We start from the raw sequence: 13,020 nt of genomic DNA, 5'->3' as shown, positions 1-13,020 counted from the left end.
TTATGTTTTAAAAAAAATGATGATAATAATAATAATAATATGAAGGTCAGTGTAAGTGACTTATTCTGGCCGGTTAATAATATGACCTACTTCTGACAATGGAAGAGAAGTTAGTAGGTGCGGACCTCAAGAGCTGAGGTCATCTGTATTGATAAGACACTTAACATGTTTATAATTGGTGCTCAGCATTGCTTTTACTTGTATTAACTTAATTGTTTTGTAAAGTGCTAGAGTGGGACAGGAAGCTACCTCCTGGTGCTTAGAGTCAATCAGACCTGCCATCGCACACTGTTCCACCATGTGCCATACGATATCGTCACCCTTCACACAGTCACCCAGTGAGGAGCTGAAATAACACAGTGACAGGGAAAACAAGCTGAAAAGCACAGAAAACAGTGCATTTTCCATTTGTTTTCACATGGTTTGAACTGTGTCATCCATTAAGGGGTATGAAAACACCCTGGGACATTGGTACCAGCCTCAGCAAGGTGAATTTCTGTTGTTTTTGGAGGAGGGGATTTGTGGGCGGGACTGGGACAAAAGTGCCTCTTCAATACTACTCGGCACAAGGCCCTGCCCCCTCCACGGCCCCCGCTCCCTTCCTAACACGAGGACATTTATAGGTCGAGTCAGGGCAGCGCATGTGCTGCGATGCGAAGCATGCTGTATTGAGGTATGGCATGGAAACTCTGCCCATTTCCCTGCCCATCTTTTCAATTGGGTTCTGTTACTGTTCTTTTAAAATCAATGCTTTTCATTTATGAAGAGGCTTAGTAGTCCCTCCTTGGTACTGCCTTGTCTGCATTTGTAACCTCCCATAACAAATTGACTTTTTTCTTGTGTTGTTACACGATCTGCTTTATCGGTCGGTGAGCACTATTTTCTTTCAAGATCTACCCAATTCCACCCATGACGTATCAGCACACCGCCACCTTTTATATTGTTATTAGTCATGTATTTTTTAATTTCCAGCACAGTCCGCTTTAACTATAGCGGCCACACTTATTTAAGTATTTAATTTACGGCGCGGTCCGCTTTAACTTTAGCGTCCTCGCTAGAAAAGCTTTCATTTTTTATTTATTTTTATACTTTGTGTAAAAACACCCCATGCATGCTTTCAATTTAATGTTGGCCGTGCCCCTTTCTTTAGATACTGCTCACTGTAACCTGAATACAGCGAGCAGCCTCTAAAGAAAGGGCGCGGCCACCATTAAAGTGGTCTCACATTTGCAAGAGTTTGAGCTATTAGCATTAGAAATGACAATGCCTTTGATACATGTGTTGCTTTGAAAAAACATAAATAAAAGGCATTATCATTTACAATGCCAATAGCTTAAAATCTTGCAATTGCGATAGTATTGTATTGAAAATGCATGTTTTCTCTTACTTCCCAAAACATTCACCACTAACGTCTTGAACACATACCCTCTAATATATACAGTTCAACTCATACATTTATTTTCTCATCACTGAGATACTCCTTATAATGAAACACCCATATATATGTTCATTTCTAATGTACATTTTTAAAATAATTACAAAGTTATATATATATACACCACTGAATTCAGTTTGTAGATTGAATTGTTGTTTTAGCTCTTTCTGTATAGTTTGGACACTGTTATGATTTGTAAAAACTAAGCACAAGAATGGTACACCACAAAGCAATTCTAAAATGGCAACCTCTTCAACTTTCCACTTTATCATCATGAGAAAGGCAGCAACTGGGAAACATTTGATGTACTGCAACTCTGGACTGTATGATGCTCACTATGTCGTTGTATGTTCTAACTATCCCTTCAATAAAAATTGTTTTACAAAAAAAAAATGAGAATGCAGCAAATAAAATCATGTCTTTCATTTTAGACTGCTGCATCTCCACTTGTGAATGGTTAGCATCTGTTAACCCTTTCCCTCTCTTTTAAAATGAGGTTCCTATCGCCGGGTTTACGCGATCATTGGGAAAAATGGGAGTTCAAACTCTATATCTAACTCTATATCTGGCTTCATTTTTCTGAAACAGTTTAATACATAGTCTTGAGTTGGAAATTAAAACTTGCCATTACTTACATTGTGTCATCACTCTTCAACTTTTCAAAAAAAATGTCCTGTCTCTTTAACACCCTCCCACCCACGTACAGTCTTAGCTCAGTGTAGCTAGCAATCCAATGGGACCAGTAGGTCAAATGTTCAGAGCACATTCTAGAAAGAACATTCTGCTTTCAAATAAGATACAGCAAGTGTGGTTTACTCCACAGATTTAAAAGCATTTCCATGTCTGCAGTACATTTCTTTTTTTGAACAACAGACAATAATAAGACTTCTTTCTCAGCCATCCAACACACTACCTAACTTTATTCACTTTCATGCTGAAAGCTTTCAATGAAATATGCATATATATTTTTTGTTAAAAAAACACCTGCATTTTAACCGCTTTTCCTTTGGAAAACTACCTCATTCAGCTCCAGCCTTCCCCTGACTACTATTGCTCCTTCACTTCAAAAAGCTTACAGTATGGATTGTTGACCACAGCCACATCTATTGGGCTAAAAAGGCTGCAAAAAAGAGAGGCATTGTCAGAGACTTGGCTTTGCCAAATATGCAGATTACTTGCTTTGGCCAGAGAGGGTTAAAGTTTAATCAGTTGCTGGTTTTGGGTAAATCCATTGTGGATTTCAAGCTCCTCAACTCATGACAAACTTACTATTTCCAATCCAGTGAGTGCAACAGTAGGGAAAGTGTTGGATAGTGTAGGGGTAAAGTAAAAATTATGATTCCCATCTACCCCAAAACCCATACCCACCCTAAAACTAAAAAGTCTTTATTACTTACCTTATAATGCAATGTAATGGTATGCGTTGTAATTGCATGCAATGTAAAGGCATTTGCGTTGTAACAGCTGCGTTGTAAAAGCAGTGCAATGTAAGGACTGCGTTGTAATGGATGTTTCCCGCTGTGTTTTGACATGCAGGGAATTTATAGAAATGATGGAGTGCACTTTACTAATGAAGGCAACACAGTGTTTCTAAGTAACCTGAAACTCTGCATCCGGTCCTATGTGTAGCCGCCATAAACCTACAACCAACATAATGGCTCTTGTCAGAGCCACCCTAGCAACCAAAATAGTGTGAAGTGTTTTTAAAGGTGTTTTTTTACTTTTTAGTTTTTGGGGATCTTGGCAACGACGATGTAATCCCAGTGGACACATGCGAAAACGGAAACAAAAGCAGGTATTCAATGTCCACCATCACATCCAAAATAATATATAAAAAATACATTCTGAACATTGCCCTACACACATTACTATATACACACTTCTTTCAAAGCATGTCTAAACTCATATTTTCGTACTAAGTGGCCTATTACTATGGAGGATTTTCCACATCCTCCGGGCCAGCGGAAGCCACCGCCGGCCCGGAGGATGCGGAAAATCCTCTCCGGACCCACCAAAGACCCACCGCCACATTAGGATGGCTGGTGGGTCCTGGTTTCCGTCCGCAGCTTTTCCGCCGCGGTTGGCTTACAACCGCGGCGGAAAAGCTCTAATATGGTGACGGTGTCTCTCAGACACCGTCAGCCATATTAGGATGGGCTGTGAAAAATGCTTTTCCGCTGCGGGTTTTCTGCCGTGGAAAAGCATGTGTAACTTCACTGCGGGGGCCTGTTGCGGGCCCCCTGGGTGAAGGGGGGGTGGGGGTGCACATGGGGGGTACCTATGGTACCCCCCTGCATTTGTGCGCAGAAATCGGCAGGCACCGCATGGTGCCTGCCGCTTTCTGCATACAAATGCAATGTATGCATTTTTACCATTGCGGCGGATGAAACTTGAAGCCGCACCCGCCGCAATGGTAAAAATAGAGGATGTGACCGCCAGGGTGGCGGTCACATCCTAATTGCACAGGAGGGAACTCCGCAGGCCATGCGGCGGTTCCCTCCTACTCTATGGTGGCGGACAGACTCAGGTCCATCCGCCATCATAATCAACCCCTTAGTTTCTTTAAAAGCCATCTTACAGCCTTTTTTCTTTTTCCCAGTTATTCAGGACATCGCGATGTTGTTAACCACACCAATTGCGCCTTTCCCATTAAGTGAAAACAGATATATGCACAGACATTACAGTTACCTGGGAGAAGAGTGGCAGTGCAGAGTGCTTTAAGTAAGTGATTGCTTGTTCACCTTTTATTTTATTCTGAAGTTGGTAGCTTGTTAAAACGCTGAATGTAATGTTGTCCCTTAAAGTCTACGAAGACTATCTAAGTAGCGTTGTAATACCAGGATGAATGTAGCAGGGACACAAGTGGAAGAAATGTTGTCTTGCTGAGACCTTGAGAACAAGTTGTGTTACCATTAAGATATCTGTAACTCTTGGCCTGTAATTGTGCTTGATGCAACTGTACTTTTTCTGTAATTGTTTAAAAGACAGCAAAAAAGATTTTGAAATAAATAAGGGATTACCTCAATTCAGGAGGAAGGCAGCTTAGCATGTGTTTTCTTATTCTCACCAAACCCTACATTCTGTGGTGCAGGAAGATAGTCCGGGCTGAGCTTGCGGGGCAGATCCAGCTGTGCTGCAATCACTAATGCAGCCTCTCTAGTTCATCCTTAGGTACACACCACATCCATGAGACCCTGTACATGAGGGCCAGCATCAATCAGTACAGCTGCTAAAGCCAATGACACCGAAATTATTGGAATTTATTTGACTCATGTAAAACCTAGTACTGCCAGTGCAAACATCTTAAGTGTAGGCTAAAAAGCAACGATTTGCTGTAAGTGACCCTCTTGATGGGGATGGCGGGAGTGAATGGGAAGCTGCTCTACCTACCGCTGGATGCAGCACTGGCATGAGGTATTGCAGCCTTCCTCAGAAGTGTTGGTATTGTCAGTTGAAAGCACAGGACCCCTACTCAGCAGCCTGTGTACTGTGCAATGAAAGGGTATAAGCCCTAATGAGAATTATTGTCATAGTCCAATAAAAGTAAGGGAGCATGGCATTAAGTGTTGCAAGAGTTAAAAAGAAATGTTGGAGAATGGAGGGCTTGACGCTGATCCAGGATGGCCACCAGTTAGTGAGCTCCGCTGCGGCCACAGCAGGACAAAGGGCGAACATCCTACCATGGACACCTTTTCCTGCCGATCACTTGGGCAGCACTGAGAGGATACCTACTGCTGCTGTAAGTTGTCACAAGGATGTATGATTGTGTTTTTAATGGCTCTTTCTGGTGAAATTTGGCAGGCACACTGACGAGAAAGTCATGCCCGCCATTTTGTTTTTATTTTCAGCAGTTACTCTAATTCTGCTGCCTTATACAGACTCCTATTCCACTAATATAAAGGGGGATTATAGTAACATTTATTTCTCTTCAAATATATTCTCAACAATATTGTCAGTTTTGGTCTTCTCTTGGAACTGCTTGTTTACCTATATTTTGCCTGTCATTTTTTACCTACTGTTATTTCCATTTTGATGATTATTTTACAAGTCTCTTATGGAGAAGACCAGATATCTCAAACCTCTCACTATTTCTCCACCGGTCACCATACACATTATCAGAGCTAACACCTTTAATTCATTCTCTGTTCTGAAGAAGTTGGAGGATACTATGGATGTCTGCCAGGATTCTTCCTCGTCTTCCTCTAGTTTGGTTGGTACTACCTCCTCATTTACTACCAAAAGGTGCTCTTAGCTTCCTTTAACCTCTAATATCTCAACTAATAAATGAACTAAAAAAGATCTCCCTCGCCCATAAAGTCTACTACTGCAGTTTCAATGGACTTTCTCCTTGAGGGATTCCAGGCTCTTAACCCTTATATGGAGGAAACCAATAAAGAACTTCAACTTCTGAGTGACAAATGGAAAGATGTGGAGGATAGAGTTAGCCAGTTGGAAATGAGGATTGAGGTTCTTGAAGTTACAGCGCAGACAGTAAAAGTATTGCAAAGTGTCGGGCTTCAAAAAGCATGCTGAGGTCATGAAGAATCACAACAGCATAAATAAACTACGCATTTACGGTCTGGTTGAAGGAGTCGAAGGCTCAGATCCCACATCTTTCTTCTAATCATTTCTTCCCAAGGTCTTGAAACTTCCTACCTCCCCTCTTTTAAATACACAAGGGGCACACAGCCATTGAGGTTCGTCTCACTCTTTATCATCTTTGCAGAAACCTAGAATATTTAGGCCTACTCAGGTCATCAAAGCAGCTAAGGCCAAAGATCGTATCTCATGGTGCGGATCCCATTTGTTTTTTGTGCAAGACTTTGCCAAATCTACAGCAGACAGACAGAACACATTTCTTGAAATGCGACCTGCTCTTCGCTCTCTAAATTTCAGGTTTGGTCTTTTCCATCCCTGTTTATTCAAAGTGACTTACAATAACTATTACTTATGTGGATCCTTCTCTACTACAAATATGTATTGATGGCTACAGAAGAGAGGCCATGGAAACTTCCAAATGTAATACTACCTGATTTTTTGGAGTTCAGATATTTTCTAATTTATTCTTTCTGATGCCTGACCTTGCTATCATCTGTAAACTGACAGCTATATCGCCTGTTCAATGTTTTCGCATTGTATGTTATCTAATTTGTTGCTAATATGTTTACATCCCTCCATTTTTTGGGCAGACTCCGTGTGTCTCGAAGAATGCACTGATATCGTTTTGTGTGGTCTGATCTCCCCTCCTTTTTCAGCTGCTCGGTTGTATTATCCCCTTTATGTTGCTCTACTACCCTCAACTATTTGTTTGTTATCCTTTTTGTTATTTTCTCAATTATGTTTTTTGTTTATTTTCCTCTTTCCATTTTTTCCCATTTTCTCTTTTCTTATATCTATCCTTCATTCTCTTTTCCTATGGATACAGCCAACTTTTAATATAATATTCTTTTAAACTCTCTCTTCATTGCTTTTTATTTCAAATATTTAATCATATATATATATATATATATATATATATATATATATATATATATATATATATATATATATATATATACTAGCAGCCCGTCCCGACGTTGTCTGGGAGCAATCAGGCTTCCCCGACCCCCGCCTGCCCAACATTGTCCAGCATTTTGGGCCCCCACCCGCCCTGTCCCCCGCCTGCCCCGACATTGTCCCCCGGAGCCTTACCTTGTGAAATGCTGAAAAGTACACAATTATAGCAGTATAAAACAGAGGACACTGTGTGTAAACGTTGCATTTAATTCCTTTTAGTGACTCACTGTTAGTGTTTTCTATGATGCTGATCACTTTTGGTTAAGTCATTCTGTGCCCACTGATCGATGATAAATTGCAGTCTTACTTCCTTGTTTATGCAATTTACCGGTGTTTGATTTTCGAAATCCGGTGATCCTATCAACGCAGCCCAGCTTGGGTGACAGACTTACCACTATGCAAAGGCCTCTACCACGGTCTGTCAACAGAATGTGCGTAAGTCCCCATCCCCCGCCTGCCCCGACCCCCGCCTGCCCCGACATTGTCCGTGTTGAGGCGCTGTGAGTCCCCCGCCTGCCCCAACATTGTCCCCCGGAGCCTTCCCTCAGCCGCCGCTCCTCAGTTCACCGCTCCGCCGCTCACCTCTGTTCTTCGCTGCTCCTCAGTTCACCGCTCCGCCGCTCACCTCTCTTGCCGCCGGTCCACTGCTCCTCACCGGCCGCTCGTCACCGCTCCTCCCCCGCGCCATGTCTGCCCGGTCCACTGCTCCTCACCGGCTGCTCGTCACCGCTCCTCCCCCGAGCCATGTCCGCCGGTCCTCCTCGCTCTCCTGACGTGAGCACGCAGGTCGCAGCTGGCGCTACTTCTCAGGGACTACTTATTTTTAAGGAATTTTTTTTAAATATAACGTATTTTTTTACTTTATATAGCCTATGTCCATCTGCACACCCTGAGGATTACAAAGCTGTATCGGGTGTGTGGATTGGTGCTGTGGTTCCCGAGTTTACCCGCCTCAAAGTTCTTCCTTTATAATAGTAGTATATATATATATATATATATATATATATATGGTGCACAGACATAATATCGACTCCAAAATATCGTTTGGACAGAATATCGAGTCAAAAATATAGTTTGGACAAAATATCGACAGGACAGAATATAGACAGCCAAAATATCGTTTTTAAGGTAAGTGAAGTAATATCGACTGTAAATAATATAGAAAGTGAAAATATGTAAGTATATAATATAGATAGTAAAAAAAATCGTTTTTATTTTAAGGGTTCAGGGTCAGTTTTGGGTTTTTGGGTAAAGGGGTATTTTTAGGGTTCAGGGTCAGTTTTGGGTTTTTGGGTAAAGGGGTATTTTTAGGGTTCCGGGTCAGTTTTCAGTTTTTGGGTAAAGGGGTATTTTTAGGGTTCAGGGTCAGTTTTCAGTTTTTGGGTAAAGGGGTATTTTTAGGGTTCAGGGTCAGTTTTCAGTTTTTGGGTAAAGGGGTATTTTTAGGGTTTAGGGTCAGTTTTCAGTTTTTGGGTAAAGGGGTATTTTTAGGGTTCAGGGTCAGTTTGGGGTTTTTGGGTAAAGGGGTATTTTTAGGGTTCAGGGTCAGTTTTCAGTTTTTGGGTATTATTTTATTATATTTTGTTACTATATATATATGTTTTAATAAATATGAAATAAAAAAATATTTATTTAACTTTCATTAATTATTTAATTATTATAAGTTAATTTAAGTAATTTTAAGTATATTTTAGTAATTAATTATTAATATTAATTTAATTTAACACTGTTTTTAGTAAATACGATATTTTTTACAACTATATTTTTGTAAACGATATTTTTAACTCGATATTTTTGTACTTACCTGTTTGTAGATAGAAACCCGATATTTTGACTGTCGATATTTTGTCAACGATATTTTTGATGGTCGATATTCTGTCCCTCGATATTATTTCAGTGATCCTATATATATATATATATATATATATATATATATATATATATATATATATATATATATATATATATATATATATATATATATATATATATATATATATATATATCACGCTCACACCTTTTCCACTTCTCCCAAAGGAAACTGCACTCACGGGGATGCTTTTTCGAATGCTTTATTGCAGGCAAAATAAATGCGTTTCGGCGAGACGCCTTCCTCGGTGTTCAGTGAGCATTGAGTAAGAATTATTTTTAAACACGTTTCATTGGGAGTAATGGTAGAGAAAGGACTAAGGCGTTCGATGTAATTCTCACTGAACACCGAGGAAGGCGTCTCGCCGAAACGCGTTTGTTTTGCCTGCAATAAAGCCTTCGAAAAAGCATCCCAGTGAGTGCAGTTTCCTTTGGGAGAAGTGGAAAAGGTGTGAGCGTGATATATGGCGGTTGGACCATAACCGCAACTGCACCCGCTCAGGAGAGTGCTCCGTTTCTTTTTTGGTCAAAGGAAGCACGAAGAATATATATATATATATATATATTGTAATTGATTTTTCCTGTTATCGTTATATACAAAATGTTATAGATTTCTTAATACACCTTAAATGGTTTAAGAATAGTTTCAGGAAATATAAAAAATGTGGGGCCCCGTATAAAATGTCAAAGGGTACGGACACCTCTTGCTAAACTAAAATGTGACATGGTCTTGTTATGAGAAACTCATATATCAGAAAAATAAATTATTAAACTTAAAAAGCAATGGGTTGGACATATTTTCTCTTCCCCAGATACAGGAAATTGTAATGTAGTGGCTATACTCTGCAATAAATCAAGTTCAGGTTATTTTCCAAGACTCTAATTTCATGGGTAGATGGGTTGCTGCTTCCATAACTATCAATACAATACACATAACAATTTTGAATATTTATGCTCCTACTCAGTTAGATAGACCTTTATGACCAGATATATTAGCTAAATAAATAAATTTTACTGACAATTATTTACTTTTTGGGGGTGATTATAATATGGTTATCAATCCCTTTATTGATCACCACTACAAATCCAAGTTTATGCTATCACCCATGCATTCACAATTCACTGTACTATAAAATAAAGAACTCTAATCGATGGCTGGAGACTATGTAAACCGACCCTACAAGAATACACTTTTTCTCCCCTGTCTATTTTTCTCAATCTAGAATTTACATTTTGTTTGTTTTAAAACCACTTGGGCAACACATTATACACTCAGAAATTGGTTCCATATTGATTTCTGATCATGCCCGTTACATTAGATTTTGATCTAATCCCTGATACTCCTAGCCACAAACGGTGGAGATTTAATAACTCTCTACTCATGGATCCTAATTTCACACACCACTTTGTGAGTTTTGCAAAAGCTTTGTTTTTTGTTAATGAGACACCAGATATTTCCCCTTAGATTATCTGGGATACTTTCATTATTTCTTTTGTAGCCCACAAGGAAAAGTCTTCCTCTACAAAGTTGCTTCAGATCATGAAATGTATTAAACAAACATACTACACTTCTAAATCTGAAAAGAATTTGGATGAATTTATTCAAACCAAATTTGATTTTAATAAGATTTCAACAGAAAACGCTTCTTCATATCTCTTTAAATCCAGCGCAAAGATCGCATTAAAGTAGAATCTATATTGTGCTACTAATCGCACTGTTCATAAAATATTGTCTGAATGTACTAATTACTTCTGTAATCTGTGCACTCCTGACTCCCATGCTTGTCAGAAAGATATTCTTTGATATTGATCTTCTATCAAGCCACCTCGCAATCCTTATATTATTATTATATTATTTATCCTCACTATATGACATTCTTATTGATGATATTCTTACTGCTATACGTTCCATCAAAAAAGGGATATCCTCCAGACCTGAAGGCTTCACTATAGAATTTTATTTGTATTTCTCCAAATATCTGACTACTAAATTGCATCATCTTTTTACTCACTTTATATCCTCTAATTCTGCTGGTGGTTCCTTTGAAGTTGATTTAATATGTCTTATTCCTAAAGAAAATAAAAACCCAAAGGTAAGTAAAAATTACAGATCTAGCTCTCTTTTTAATCTGAATTATAACTATTTGCTGAAATTCTTGCCCTTCGTCTTGATCATTTACTTCCTAAATTATTAGGAATGGAACAATCTGGCTTTATTAATGAGTGGCATATTTTCAACCACACTATATTATTTTTTAATATATTAAGTAACTCCAAATCTTATAGACACTCTTTAGCAGCTATTTCTCTAGATGCTGCAAAGGTGTTTGAGTTGGTTGGGCATTTATTTTCTCCTCTCTTTCTTGGTTTGGTTTCAATCCTAAATTTAGTTTCTTTGCTATATTTTTCTCCCAAGGCCTCACAGATTTTCAATGGTCTTATTTCCTCCACATTTTCACTGCATCGAGGTGCTCATCAAGGCTGCCCTCTCTCTCTCCCCTATTATTTGTTCTTGCCTTAGAGTCATTCTGCTGATTTGGTTTCCAATATAGAGGCAAGCAATTAAAATTCTCAGTATATACAGTCAATATTCTTCTCTTCTTGTCAAATCCACAGTCTCTTTACCAGTCTTCTTAAAGGAAGTCACGAACTTAGCTTCTCTTATAGGATACAAATTAAATGCAAATAAATGAGTATTACTCCCATTAAATAAATTATGTTTTTTGTGTAGATTTTATTTCTTCTCATTTCCACTGGAATCAAATACCTTGGTCTTTGGTTCACTGCTTCTATAAAAAGATAGTTCATATAAATATGAAAGGGGTTCTCACAACTCTAACATCTCTTACATCTAGATCTAATCCTCTATTTTTATCTTGGTGGGGGCGACTAAATACGCTAAAGATTATTATAGTTCCTATAATACTTTTTTATTTTTCTAATATTCCTATAAATATCCCTTGTATTTATTTTAAAAAATATACTCTATTCTATTCTGATTTTTGTGGAATAATAAAAAACCTGCATGTCTTTCCAAAAGCTTAAAAGTCCCAAACATATGGGAGGTGTAAATGTTTCTGATTTTTGCTCTTTCATACAGCATTTTTTCTCAAACAAGCCTCTTTTCCCCTAAACAAAGAGCCGCCTTTCACACCTGCTCCCTGGGTTAATATTGAAATCTTTTTTTCTTCACCCTTTCTCTTTAAGATAATTTTTACCTTTTACTCAGTAACCTCTATCTATACCCCTCCCCATTCTAAAAACTGCATGTAAGCATCAACACCCTATTTTTGTTTCCTATCATAATATCAAAGAACAATTTCTTCCTTCCTCAATCTGGCATAATAAATATGTTAAAATAATTAATAAAACTATTTTTGGAAGTCCTGGCATGATAAAGATCTAAGATGAATTCATAAACTCTTTGATAATGATTATTACCTTCCTTTTGCACAAACTCAACAACGTTTTTCCTATCCTTTCTCATAATGTACTAAATATATGTCATTAATATCTATGATTCACTTAACCTATGAAAAACTTTCATGTAATATCACTTCTATTACTCCTACTCTCCAATTGGCTACATCCTTGTTATCGTTCCCTTCAGCATCCCAAATCTATAATAAACTATCCATTCCTCCAGAAGATCAGGAAAAAATAGAGGTGGAGTTACAATGGGAACACAACATAGACAACTCTTTTTCAATTTATTTATGGAGCAAGATTTGGCTTAAGGTACGGAAATTCTCTAGAGCAGCAAATACGATTCAAACTTTATTTTTTATTTACAATAGACTCTTAATTACCCCAGCCATTATACATAGAATAAATCTTACCACCTCCTCTTGTTGGTCCTGCAAAATCATTCACTCTGACCTCAAACATATGCTGTTTGAATGTCCCTCTTCATATTTATTTTGTTTGAAAGTCTGGAAACAGATAAATGCTATTTTTGGACACACAAGTCCCTTTTAAATTCAAAAATATATTTCTAGATAGTATCTAAGAGGATTGGTTTTCTCATTCAGATAACGTTGATGTACTACATTTACTTCTTGCAGTTGCCTTTCAGGAGATCACCAAATCATAGAAAGAAAAGAATTTTCCAATATATCTTTTCAAACCTGGAGGTATGATGTTTGCTATAATCACAGACT

The sequence above is a fragment of the Lissotriton helveticus genome, chromosome 6, assembly GCF_964261635.1.
Source record: "Lissotriton helveticus chromosome 6, aLisHel1.1, whole genome shotgun sequence".
NCBI classification, from domain to species: domain Eukaryota; kingdom Metazoa; phylum Chordata; class Amphibia; order Caudata; family Salamandridae; genus Lissotriton; species Lissotriton helveticus.
Note: the sequence above shows the minus strand (reverse complement) of the source record.